This window comes from Balaenoptera musculus, chromosome 17 (assembly GCF_009873245.2).
Source record: "Balaenoptera musculus isolate JJ_BM4_2016_0621 chromosome 17, mBalMus1.pri.v3, whole genome shotgun sequence".
NCBI lineage: Eukaryota > Metazoa > Chordata > Mammalia > Artiodactyla > Balaenopteridae > Balaenoptera > Balaenoptera musculus.
In genome coordinates, this window is record NC_045801.1 from 28,053,213 (window position 1) to 28,065,488 (window position 12,276).

The 12,276-nt window shown below is 35.6% G+C and overlaps 1 protein-coding gene across 1 annotated transcript in view; it reads left to right on the plus strand.

The window, feature by feature from the left end:
- The window catches only part of SYBU (syntabulin), a 109,606-nt gene that overhangs the window by 866 nt on the left and 96,464 nt on the right, over nucleotides 1-12,276 (plus strand). The window lies entirely within an intron of this gene.

Genomic DNA, 12,276 nt, shown 5'->3' on the forward strand with positions numbered 1-12,276 from the left:
GACACTTTTCAAGTTTCTGCTTCCTTGGGAATTTTTCACCAGATTATTTGTGGTGAGGAGGGAGGACCCATTTTTCATCAATATGTTAGAAGGGCTCAGCTGATGAGCTCAAAACATTCTCGTGCTGGGTGAATTTAAAATAGTGAATTGTAGAGAGGAAGCGATCTGTAAGGTTAAATTGGTGCGTGGGAAGAGATTCTTAAAGCTTTAAATGGAAGGCGCCACTTGGAGTAAACTGCTTTCCTGTTGTTTTCCTCTTGTTCTCCGGTGTTGAGCAAGTAAGTAGTGACATCAAGGAAGGCAGGAAACTCCACTGCTAGGTTCCTGGCAGGTCCTCTGGTCCTGACCCCCGACCCTGGGCAGCAGAAGCAAAGAACAGCTTCAGCGTCTGAATCTCCCTTCTCAGAAAAGGGCCAAATTCGAACCCCACAGTTCAAAATCTTCAACTTAAAGTTTCTACTGCAGCACTGCCAGCTCAGACACTTGGCTGGGCACATATTAGAGATGTTTGCTTCTTCTTCCTCCAAAGGTGTTTTTGGGGCAAAGGAAGTCAGGTAATCACAGTGCCAAGTTTTCTCCACCTGTACATTTGGGAGAACAGCAGCACTTGTCCCCTTGAGAGATGGTTGAAATGATGTTTTTTACTTGCTTCAGATTTTAGAGCAGCAGTATATTATCGTAATGCAGCTCTTGGTTTCTTGAGTTATGTGACAATGACACTATTTTAATGCAGAATACGTTTACAGCACACTGCTCAATCCTGGTTGATCTCCACATATTTAAATCAAATTTTATTAACTTGGTTTGCATGCAGTAGTCTTTAAAGTGGTATCGTAATTGAGACCAAATACTCATATGAGTTCTTAAATGCTGGTGCCCTAAAAAAAAAGTGCAAATCTTCATTTTTATAGATGGGCTACTGAGGCTGGCAGAGAGTAAGTAGCCCAAGAACATGAATTAGCCAGTGGCAAACTTAGAACCAGTCATCTCCTAACACCCAGTCCTGTGGTTTTCTCACATTTTAGTAGAAGTGTGTAGGAGATAAGCATAAAAGTAATTTTACAATTGCCCTGATTGTCAGGGCTTAGAGGTGGGGTTGAAAGGGTCTGTGACTATAAAAATGTAGCATGAGGGAGATCTTTGTCATGATGGAAAGGCTGTGTATCTTGATTATGATGATGGTTATATGAATCTACATATGGGGTAAAGTGTCATAGAGCTATACACACACATTGCACTAATGTCAGTCTCCTACTTTTGATATTATACTATAGCTATGTAAGATATAATCGTTGGGGGGATGTCTCTGTACTCTCTTTACAACTTCCTGTGAATCTATCATTATTTCAAAATAAAAACTTTTTTCAAAAGTCATTTTGTAAGTACATCAAATTCCAAAGCATTTTTCTCCATGGGAGAAGGCACTATTTCCAGAACTTCAGTTACTCTAGTATCCTTGTCAATGTTTATCATCTCTAAATACAAATGATAATACTCTTTACTTAATACTATCATTTAAATTGGCACACATTTTTTTTTACTTAGCCTTCATCTAAGGAATAATATCCATGAAATACCAGGTTTAGAGGTTAGTTACATCTCCAAATATGTAAAAATAAAGATGTAACTTTGAAAGAGACTTATTCACCTACAATTATCCCAACACTGGGTGTGCTGTCTAATGGCAAGGCTTTGGGAGGTGATCCAGGAAGTGGTGAGGAAGGCAAGCCCAGCTCTGCAGAACAGCTTGTGACCAGTGGTACAACGAGAGAGAGAACTAGGTCACCACACATCCCAGTTGCCATCTGAGAAATGACCTATCATTCCTTCTAGAAAAAGACAATTTTCATTAAGCTTTTTAAATTATAAAATATTCCTAAAATTACTTCAAGTCTTTATCAGAGTGGCGCATCTCAGCAGTATATTTAGCTCTGTAGAAGCTAGAAGCTATATTTGGCTTTTTATTCTATAATTTATGATAATGATTATTCAAGTTGTCTCCCAGGCTTAATCACCAAGTCATCCATATGTGGGCTTTTTCTGTCTCTCTTTTCAGAGCACATTAACTCATTTTGCTTAAACTATATGGCCTTTGGTTTGCTGTAGAGATCCCTTTGGGAAAAAAAGGGATGAGAAAACCTTGGCATTCTCAAAGTGAATTTTTAAAAACTGTATGAAAAAAAGATAGGTAGAGAAGTATAGAAGGACCATAACAACATTATTAAAATGCATTCCTAAAAAAATGCTTTTAAGAAACTTTAACTCATTGTGCCTCTGCTAGTTCTAAAATGAACTTTGATGACCAACAAACTTCAGTGAGAATGTTCACTCATCAGAAAGGGAAAAAAAAAAAAGAAAACATTTTCCTATAACAATATATGGCTTACAAAGGCATTCTTCAGGGCCATGAGTTTTTTTCTTTAAATAATCTATTTTCAAGCATAAAAATTATCTATTGCCTTGTTTTTAACTTTGCTTCTCAAGAAACGTAGGCATGTCTCTTGGACAACTGGGAAGTATCTTCCTAAACCTTCCAGCCAGCAAGATCCAGATTTGAGGGAAAAGAATATTGATTCTTTGACTGTGACTGAATCAATACAAGGAGAAATAAACTCAGTCACAACCTAACTCCCCCAGTTATTTCTGACCCTTCGGTATTTTTTTAATTTGAATTATCTACAAAATCAGATGGGATTATTTTGAATACATGGTAATTTTTTTAAATCATTTTTCTTATCCCTTCACCAATATGGATAGAAAAGCCCAAAATTGTACTAGAATAGATTCTTTCATGGGTCTGTACTAGACTTCAGCATGTTTGACACCTCGTTTTGGAATTAGTTCGCCACAGCATGATGGGATTTAAAAACAAAGGCAAGGTATTTTTCCTTCTATACTGATGTTGGAACAACCACTGCCAGTGTCAGATGATTTCATCCTCTTTTCTAATTTGTTTAGTTTGTGCAAAGCTGATCAAAGATAAGGTAGGGCATTTGGGCTGCTGAGTTACCAAAGTATTCAGAATGTTGGTGCCTGTGGAGTGTGACCACATATCCCAGCCTATACTAGTTGACTCTATATCCCATCTAGTTTAGCATGTTGCCCTAGCAGAATGGCAGGTGCATAATAAACATTTTAGAAAGAAAATTTAAATGAATAAATAAAAGTACTAGCTAACAACACCCATTTATCACAGTGTCATGTGCTTTTCACCCAGAGTAACTTCATATCTTATGCTCAATACAGAGCAAAACTCCAGAATGAAGTTAGCACACAAAAATACACATTTGTAAAGTGCTCATATAACTTAGTGTCCAAACAGGGCAAACATAGCATGTAAACTCCGTAAGAGCAAAGATTTTTGTTCCTATGGCACTCTTAGCACCTAGAACAGTGCTTGGCAGTAGTAGGTTTTTTAATAAATGTTTTCAAATAAATGAGTGAATGAAAGAAGACATGTATATACACAATAGTGTATTCACATTTATGAGAAAATATTAACATTAATTTCAAAATTCAGTTCCAGGTTATTTTCCCATATGGTCTTTTGAATTGCCAAATGGTGGTTAAGGTGAGTACTTCTAGCGTTATGCCCATGCCATCACTGGGAAGATCCAGTTTTCCTTATATTGAGATTAAATTTGAACTCATCTCATTGTAATGTCTGTACGGCCCCCTAGCCAGAAATTCTCAGTAATGATATGTGAAACCTTGTCACATGCCTCACCAAGGTCCATATGCTTTGCCACGTGTCCCAAGCTGGCAGCCTATGGGCCAGGTTCATTCTACAGATGTATTTTGTTTTGTTTTAAAATCAGGAGCATATTCATTAATAGAAAGTTGCAGTTAAATTTTTAAAAATCACAATGATTCACATAAAAATCCCAGATTTCTGGCTTCCCTGGGAAAATAACATCATTTAGGCCACTCAGCTCCTTTGTGTTAATTGTCTCGTCTAAGTAAACTTCTGCTTTTGTGACTTCTGTCCTGACCATTTCTCAGATTTACTAGTCTTTACCCTATCTGTAAAAAAAAATAAAAAATAAAAAAATGCTATGCTTGCTAAGTTATTCTTTGAAGACCAAGCTGATTTCTGAATATCATTTTTTTCTTTTTCAAGTACTCAGAAGCCATCTTTTTATTAATTTGTTTCAGAATATTGCCTAATATTTTATGTTGGTCTCACCAAACACTGTTTTAGAGACTCTTCCTTCTAATTTGTGAAAATCAAAACTGTATACTTCATTTCTAGATTTCTGTTCCCTTAGCATCTCTCCTCATCTCCAGGTTCTTCAACAACATTAACAATCTTATAATCCTATTTGTAAAAGGTGAGATTATAAAGCCCAGGACATAAATTGTCAAATGAACTAAATGCCTTAAGAGAAGCTAGTAGCGTTAATTAGCCTGAGCTTTAGTATTCTCTACAAAGTTTTATTTTATGCCTTTTAGTTTGGAGATCATTTTACTTGATAGAGAAGCAAAAGAGTAGCTACAAACTTCTATCTTCTCTTAGCCATCCATCCATCAATGTTAAATGAACCGCAACAGGTAGTGAGTGTATACTTTTCTTTCTCCTCTCCCTTCAAGCATAATTAAAGTGAATAGTTTTCTCATCCTTAATATTTTTGCAAGTCATAGTTCAAAATTGGATTCCAGTTTTCCTGACACTATGAACCAAAGTTTTGCTGTATCAAGTGTTCTTGGGAGCAGAATGTTGGATTTTTCAATTTTTCACATAATAATAATAGTATGTATTATAATATTTAGCTCAGATTTTAAATTGATTAAACACCATTATTTTGTCTGATACCTGGTGATGATGTGAGGGAGAGATTACAAAATAATATCCTGAGTGACCCTCTGAATTAAATCTGTAAGATGAATACAGGAAGGAAAGGAAGTGACAAGTTATCTAATTCTCTGAAACTGTGGAATAAAATATGAACTTACTCTCAGAAGTGCACATATTTTCTTATTCCCTGAAGGAAACTGCAAACCTTTGGTGACCCAACCACAGACAGTTACCTGAATTTAAAACCACAAAAATCAATTTAAGTTCAGCTTACTAACACTGAGCATTTCCTTCCCAAGGGCAGAACTGACATCTTTTGTAGGACAAATGAAGAATGGGGTGGAAGGTAATATTAACCTGTCCTCTCCCTTCTTCCTTGGTTTAACCTGTGCCCAGGGAAACTCAATTCATAATTTCATCAATTTCACACCATTAGTACCCATTAAATTAACTTTAAAAGGTACGGTGTAATAGTCTGAATGAGTAGGAGCCATTAAACCTAATGACACTTAAATGCATTTATCACAGTGATGCATGTCTTTAAAAGGGCCATTATGTTTTTCCATGAGCTAGAAGGGGTTTGAAAGTGTAAACTTTATATTATCCAGCTGAACATTCTTTAGTATTTATTTTTTCCTTAAAACATATTAAAATGGAAGATGGTTACCATAAAGTTATTCCTTACATTTCAACCTAAGGGGAATGTTTCCTGTGTCTCTCAGAAGGCTGAGTGCTCTCAATCCTTTGTCCATGGTGCTGAAACTGGCTCTACCTCAGTGACCCCACTACAGGAACAGACAGAAAGGAAAAAAAAAAAGGATTGATATTTCTTCCAGTTAACGACTTACAAGAATACAAATATTGACTTAGAAATGAATGCATTGTTCAACTTTATAATCAGCATAGCAAGAAAATTTGCACATATTATAAGTTTGTGTATTTGAGTAGTGTGCAAAATGGAGGCTAAATTGGCAAATATTTGTTTTTAACCCATTTGAAGTACAGCTTGGGAATTTTTATCATTTTGCTCCTACACTTCTTTTATTCGTTAAAGTACACCAATAGCAATGATATTTAACTTTTGTCAATTTCTGTTTGTTTTTCAAAAACTCTTCATTTTGGATTTTCTTAAGCCCATAATAATGCTTTCTCTCTGATTTTTATTAGAATAAACACTTTGGGCATTCTTCATACAATTTCAAACCACAGGAAAAAGCTATATATCTTCAAATAATGGACCAATATTTGAATTACCTGTTATAAGTATAAAGAACATTTATTATCAGTTACAATTTAAGTCAATGAATATTTAATACATATAACTATAAGGATTACAGAGAATTTTGATATATGGCTCTTACCCCTGAAAAGCCTAAAACTGAATAATTATTACATGTACATGTAAAATAACACAAGCAGTATATATCATTAAAATTTAAGCTAACTGAGGGACTCGATCTGCTTGCCATTTTCACTGCTTTGTCTCTAGCATGTAACGCAGTTCCTAACACATAGTTGGCACTCAATAAATATTTGTTAAATGAATTAGAATATGAATGAATAAGTACAAAAGGACCTAGAATTGGTGGCACCAATCAGATGTCACTGACTTACAGTTACTTTCTTTAGAGGAGGCATGCATGCTCCAGTTATCAAGCTATAGAAACTGATATACATTCATCTATTTTTCTCAATGTATTAAATTACCAAGAGCAAAAATAATGGCTAACATCATTTTAGTATGCATTAAATGTGAGGCATTTTTAAAGTGCTTATCTATGTCACTCCACTACAACTATTATAATTCCCTTTTTATAAATGAGGAGAGTTAAATGACTTTCTTAAGTAACCTAGTCAATAGTAATGCAGAACCAAAACTCAGAACTAAGTCTGAGCTCTTAGCCATTACTTTACCAAAATCCCAACCTATTTTTGAGCATTCAAGGGCCTTTGTAAATTCCATATCATCATATAAATTCTAGATCTTTGGAAATCTTTCTCTTGACCTGTTTATGAAAGGTTTCTTACATTCACAACCTTCCTTTTCCAGCTTGTAGTGAAGAAGTCACTTTTCTCCCTCTTTATAGTGGCAAAAAGGAAAGGTTATTCACAGGGTAAAGCACAAAAGCCAAGATGCAGAGGAATCCTTTGGGTTTATATGGAAGTAGAGAAAGAAATGATGCAGTGGAAAAAGAATAGTTAGGCCTCTCTACCCTCTGCTCCCAGTTGAGACTGCTTTTTTGGGGGGAGGCGGGAGCTACAGAACAGTGATAATTTTCTGGCTGTTGGTCTGTTCTCTTTTACTTCTTTTTGTAGTGAAGTAGCTGTGGCATGGGGTTCAGCCAAAGTCTTGAGGAAAAATGTTCCAGGCAAAGAGACTTATTTTGTCTTTCCAGAAAGACCAATATCAAACAAATTGGGGGTGTAGACCAATTCTTTTTTATACAATTATATTAAACTTATTTACTGGTTTCATTAAGAAATCTATTAGGTCATTTTCTCACACTACTTCCCAATCTGATATTTATGTTGCATTTTTGAGATCAAAACTTTTCAATCCAGCATTTATTATTTAGCTGTCACCACTTATCATCACTGAAGTTTGTCCAGAAAATTCATCAACCATCTTGAACTCAACTCAAAAGTCATACTATTGATCACATGCCATAGAAGAGTACTAGGAAAATAGATGTAGTAGAGTAGTTGTATTAAATACATACAATTCTTACCATTCATAAATTTGCATTCTGATATACAGCTAAGAAACTTAAAAATGAAAAGTAAATGAAACCCAGTAGTGCTAAAAACATTCCATGTCCTGGCAATACCTAAACATTCATTTTCCTCCTTGGAAAAGGCAAAAACAATCTGATTTTCCTTGCTGAAGTAATGATAAAGTTATGCAACAGATGAAGTGACTGATATATTATTGATGTGCTCATCGGTAAATATCTACAGAGACTTGAAAATTAAATATATGATGGCTTGATCACTTGCTCTAAAGAGTTTGGCCCCAGTTATTGAACTATGTAACCTGTTATCTAATTTTCACATATAAAGGGAGGAAAACAAACGTCATCAACTGTGTAGACAGTGACGAGATAACACAAGACCTTTTAAAATTATTTTTAAAAAATTAAGATTAAATAGTAATCATCTGCTTTATATTCCTCCTGTATAATGAAAAACAGCATTAAAAATGATTTGATATTAAACTTCTCCTATACTTTAAAACATATGTTAACACATGAATAAATTACACTGTTAGGTTTTTTTTTCTCTTCATGGCCTTAACTTTTTCATTGCATTTTTCTTCCCATTATGCTATGCCTTGATCTATATTTCACTGCCCTAAGGAATTTCTTTTTCTTTTTACCTCCTGCTTTTATCTGCCAATGAGAATTTTGCACACTAGGGAGAAGAAAGAGGTGGGAAAAAAATTCAAAGACACATTCTTGACTTCCTTAATGGGCATTCACAAGAAGTGGAAAATTTGTTTTCTCAATGTCTCTAATATCTTTCAAAGAAGATGAGATAGCATTAATGTGACCACAAATTTCCAACTGTTCAGATTGACACAGTCACTGTGTGGCTTGTTTTACTAGTACACAAGGGAGGTCCCATCTCTGGAACTTATTTTTTTCCCCATAAGGTATTTAAGCTGGAAGCTTTGTCAGACTGCATCCGTGTTTCCAGAGCTAGCAGGAATGCAAACTGTGCTTTTAGCATTAGCATTCTACTTAGAACAAAGGGAGGCGCCCAGAAGCACTACACACCAGTGCAGATTCCTCTGGTTTCCCCATAGAGGGTAGCCACAGCCATCTGACTCTTGAGTTCATTTAAACGCATCTCCAAACCTTGGCTCGAAAACTGAAGCCTCAGATAGCTCTTTATATTTGCCTGAGCCAGTGCTTTTTGATTACTTCTTCTTCCCAATAGGTAAGTTTGCTTGTGGTGATGAGGGAGGAATACTTGTTTTGCTAGGGAGTTATATTTTGGGTCAAGGATTTGTCATAAAAATATTAAGGAAGGTGTGGTTAGCTAAACCACATTTTATAAAATGTTGCTTATTTTTCCAGAGAAGCCAGTTGTTTTAGAGTTGTAAGAAATCTGTAGAAAATTTGTTTCCAAGTGAGAATTTAAACAATGAAGAATTTACACTGCCTGATTAATGATTCTTGCAAAGAAATTGCAAATCATGTCTTATGAAAATTAACCCTTATTTGTCACTTCGGTGACAGGCAGCTTTCTTTTTATCAAGTCATATAAAATTACTTCCTGTGTTCTTCACCGTGAGTATCTCTGATGTGGTTGACAAGGAGAGAACTGCTAACGAGAGTGGCATATAGCCATTCCTACAAGTGCCAACTAGATAGCAGTTGAGTGAGTCATTGAGTTTCAATGAATTTCTATCCAGAGTTTATTACAGACTTGATAATTTCATACTGCAGGCTTTGCTTTAGAATGTAACTGAGAAATAATGCTCTTGATCTAGAAGCATTTTTTTTTTTTTTTGAATTTTTGGCTGTGTTGGGTCTTCGTTGCTGCGTGCAGGCTTTCTCTAGTTGTGGTGAGCGGAAGCTACTCTTCAGTGCGGTGCGCGGGCTTCTCATTGTGGTGGCTTCTCTTGTTGCAGAGCTCAGGCTCTAGGCGCGCGGGCTTCTGTAGTTGTGGCGCGTGGGCTCAGTAGTTGTGGCTTGCGGACTCTAGAGTGCAGGCTCAGTAGTTGTGGCGCACGGGCTTAGTTGCTCCATGGCATGTGGAATCTTCCCAGACCAGGGCTCGAACCCATGTCCCCTGCATTGGCAGGCAGAGTCTTAACCACTGCGCCACCAGGGATGCCCTAGAAGCATTTTAATTAAGTTAATTTGAGTGTGATATGTTAGTTGTTTTGAGATTGTACAAATGGAATGCTTCTGTAGCATATGAGAGTTTATACATGCTGTCCTGGTTGGGAGCTGTCAGATATTAGGGTTAAAGTGTCTTTCTGCTGTTAAGTAGAAGTGCTGTATTATTTGTTGCTAAACTATGTAGTATGCAAATTTTCAAAAATAACTACCATGAATTTAGTAATCTGATTTACAAGTTGATGGAGGCTCTTGCAAGCGAAACTGGATTTAAATATAGCTGTTTTCCTACAGGCTCCAATACCAGTTGACATTAAGTGGATGTCAACTGAGCTCCCACCCCTGCAAGGGGGGAAGGGTTATTTCCGGCTGCCCTAAGGCAGCTTTCTCTCCAATAAGGCTTATACTGTTTTTGCAGAATTTCAGAAATCTATCCCAAAGGGATGGTGATTATTGTTACTATTCGAGTTATCTCATTGCTTGTAACATAAAGAGCTGTCATACTTGTGCTGTCCCTAATTCTTCACACCCACTTGGTACCCCAAACCTCATCTTATTTGAAGTCACGTGGGTGCAATCGCAAAGCAACTGCAAAAGAATAGTGCCCGTGTTGTGGATGGAAACTAAGAGCCATGTTTTCCAACCTTAGCTGCATATTAGAATCACATGGTGGCCCCTGGGCATTAATTTTTTTTAAGTTTCCCAGGTAATTCTAAGATTTAGTCAAGGTTGAGAACCACTGCTTTATACCTGCATAATTTTTTAAAGTCCTTTGAAAATGGTCTCCCATCTACCCCAGACAGCAATATCGGATACTAAAGTGATTTATCTATTTTTGAGGAGTTGCGGAGGGGGTTATCAAGTTTAACCCAACAATCTTCAGTTACAAGGCATGACAAATAAAATTCATAAGGCTGAAAATGTGTTTAGCTTTGAGAATGCAAAGTAAGATGTTTTATCTAAATGCTGGTGTTTCCAGAGTCAGATATGGAAAAGTAAAATAAAAAAGTGTTCAATTTTACTTTTCCCTGTCTCATATCTATAACTAAATATACAAAGTAGTGTTTTCAGTTATTCAGCAATGCTTATCACACTTCTATCCCGGAGACCCATTTCAGTCTGTAGTTTGGGAAACACCCAAACCACTTTCCTCATGTAGAACTAGTACTTTACTTAGAGGGCTACTGAAAGAATTAAAGAGGTAATAAGTATTAAAATGTCTAGTATGGTGCCTGACACACAGCAGATGATTAATCTAAATTAGTTTTCCCCTTCCTTTTTCAGATTATTTATTTTAACATTAAAATATACCAGATTAACCTTCAGGCAATAGGTATGGAAAAACTATTATGTCCCATATAGTATGCTAATTCCTCTTTTTTTTTTTTAAGTGGATTAATTCAGAGCTTTGCCTGGAATATGGTGTGTATTTCTTTTAATTCATTTCAGAATAATTAAAGGAATTCAGAGTAACTAAGAAATCATGCAGAAAATGCAAGGTTTATTAATTTGCCTAAATGTTATTAAAAGCAGGAAAAGGAAATGACTAAAATGCATCCTTCTTTTGGTAATAATGGCAAATATACTGCAGAAAGCATTTACAATTATGTGAGTGCTCTCATATTTTTTTTATTGAAAAGTTTCCAGGGATTAATTTGTATATTTTGTTTTTAAAGTGTCTTCAGTTTTCGTAGTTTTGTGAACAACCCTTATTATTTATTGAGACAAGTTCTTTAAAAGGCTTCCAACTCAAATCTTAACTCATAGGTACACCACTTGCCTCTGTCCAACCGAGTACATATTTCTAGCTCCATTTTCCTTTATCTTCCTTAATAAAGAGGGGGAAAGAGAGAGAGAGAGAGAGAGGGATTTTTCTACAACGCATATTCTGAGATCTTGGCCAGTGTAAATGTTGGTAACAACTGGCTGCTCCCAAAGCAATCCACTAAATGCCAAACTGACACGCTCTTAATTATACAGAAAATCTCATTCCCTCTTGGGTACCATGTACACAGCTCAATTTATTAAGAAAATATTTAAGTCATTTTTAATCATACAACTTCTGAACATCAAGCTATAAATCTTAATACAGAAATTACCTTACTTTTTCTACTTCAGTTGAATTCTCGAATTCATGTATCAAAAACTTGACCCTGTATTGTGAAATTGGAGTTAGACTACTGCTACTGATACTGAGACCCCAGAGTCTAAGTTGCTCAGCTACAGTTTATTAAATGCACAGCAACCTTGAACTGACAGACATGCTCGACATCCTTTCTCATTATGATAACCAACTACATGAGAACTTAATTTATTATGTCAGTAATTGTTATCCTGAGATAACAGCTAACTGAATCTATCTCAGATATAGACAGAAGTGCATACACGAAGAGGTTACTTCTAAAATTTATTTTTGTTTCTTTGTTTTATTTTTAATATTTCATTCATGCCTGATATTAAATAGATGGTTCAGGGGAAAAATACACTCTGATATTAAGGAAAAAAGTTTTCATTCCTATTCTTAAATTACATAGTATATTTTTAGCACTCAATTTATAAGTTTATTTTGACTTCATCGATGAGTTTTTCAAAAAGGTTTACACTAATAGGAGAGGAACACACTATTCTCATTTT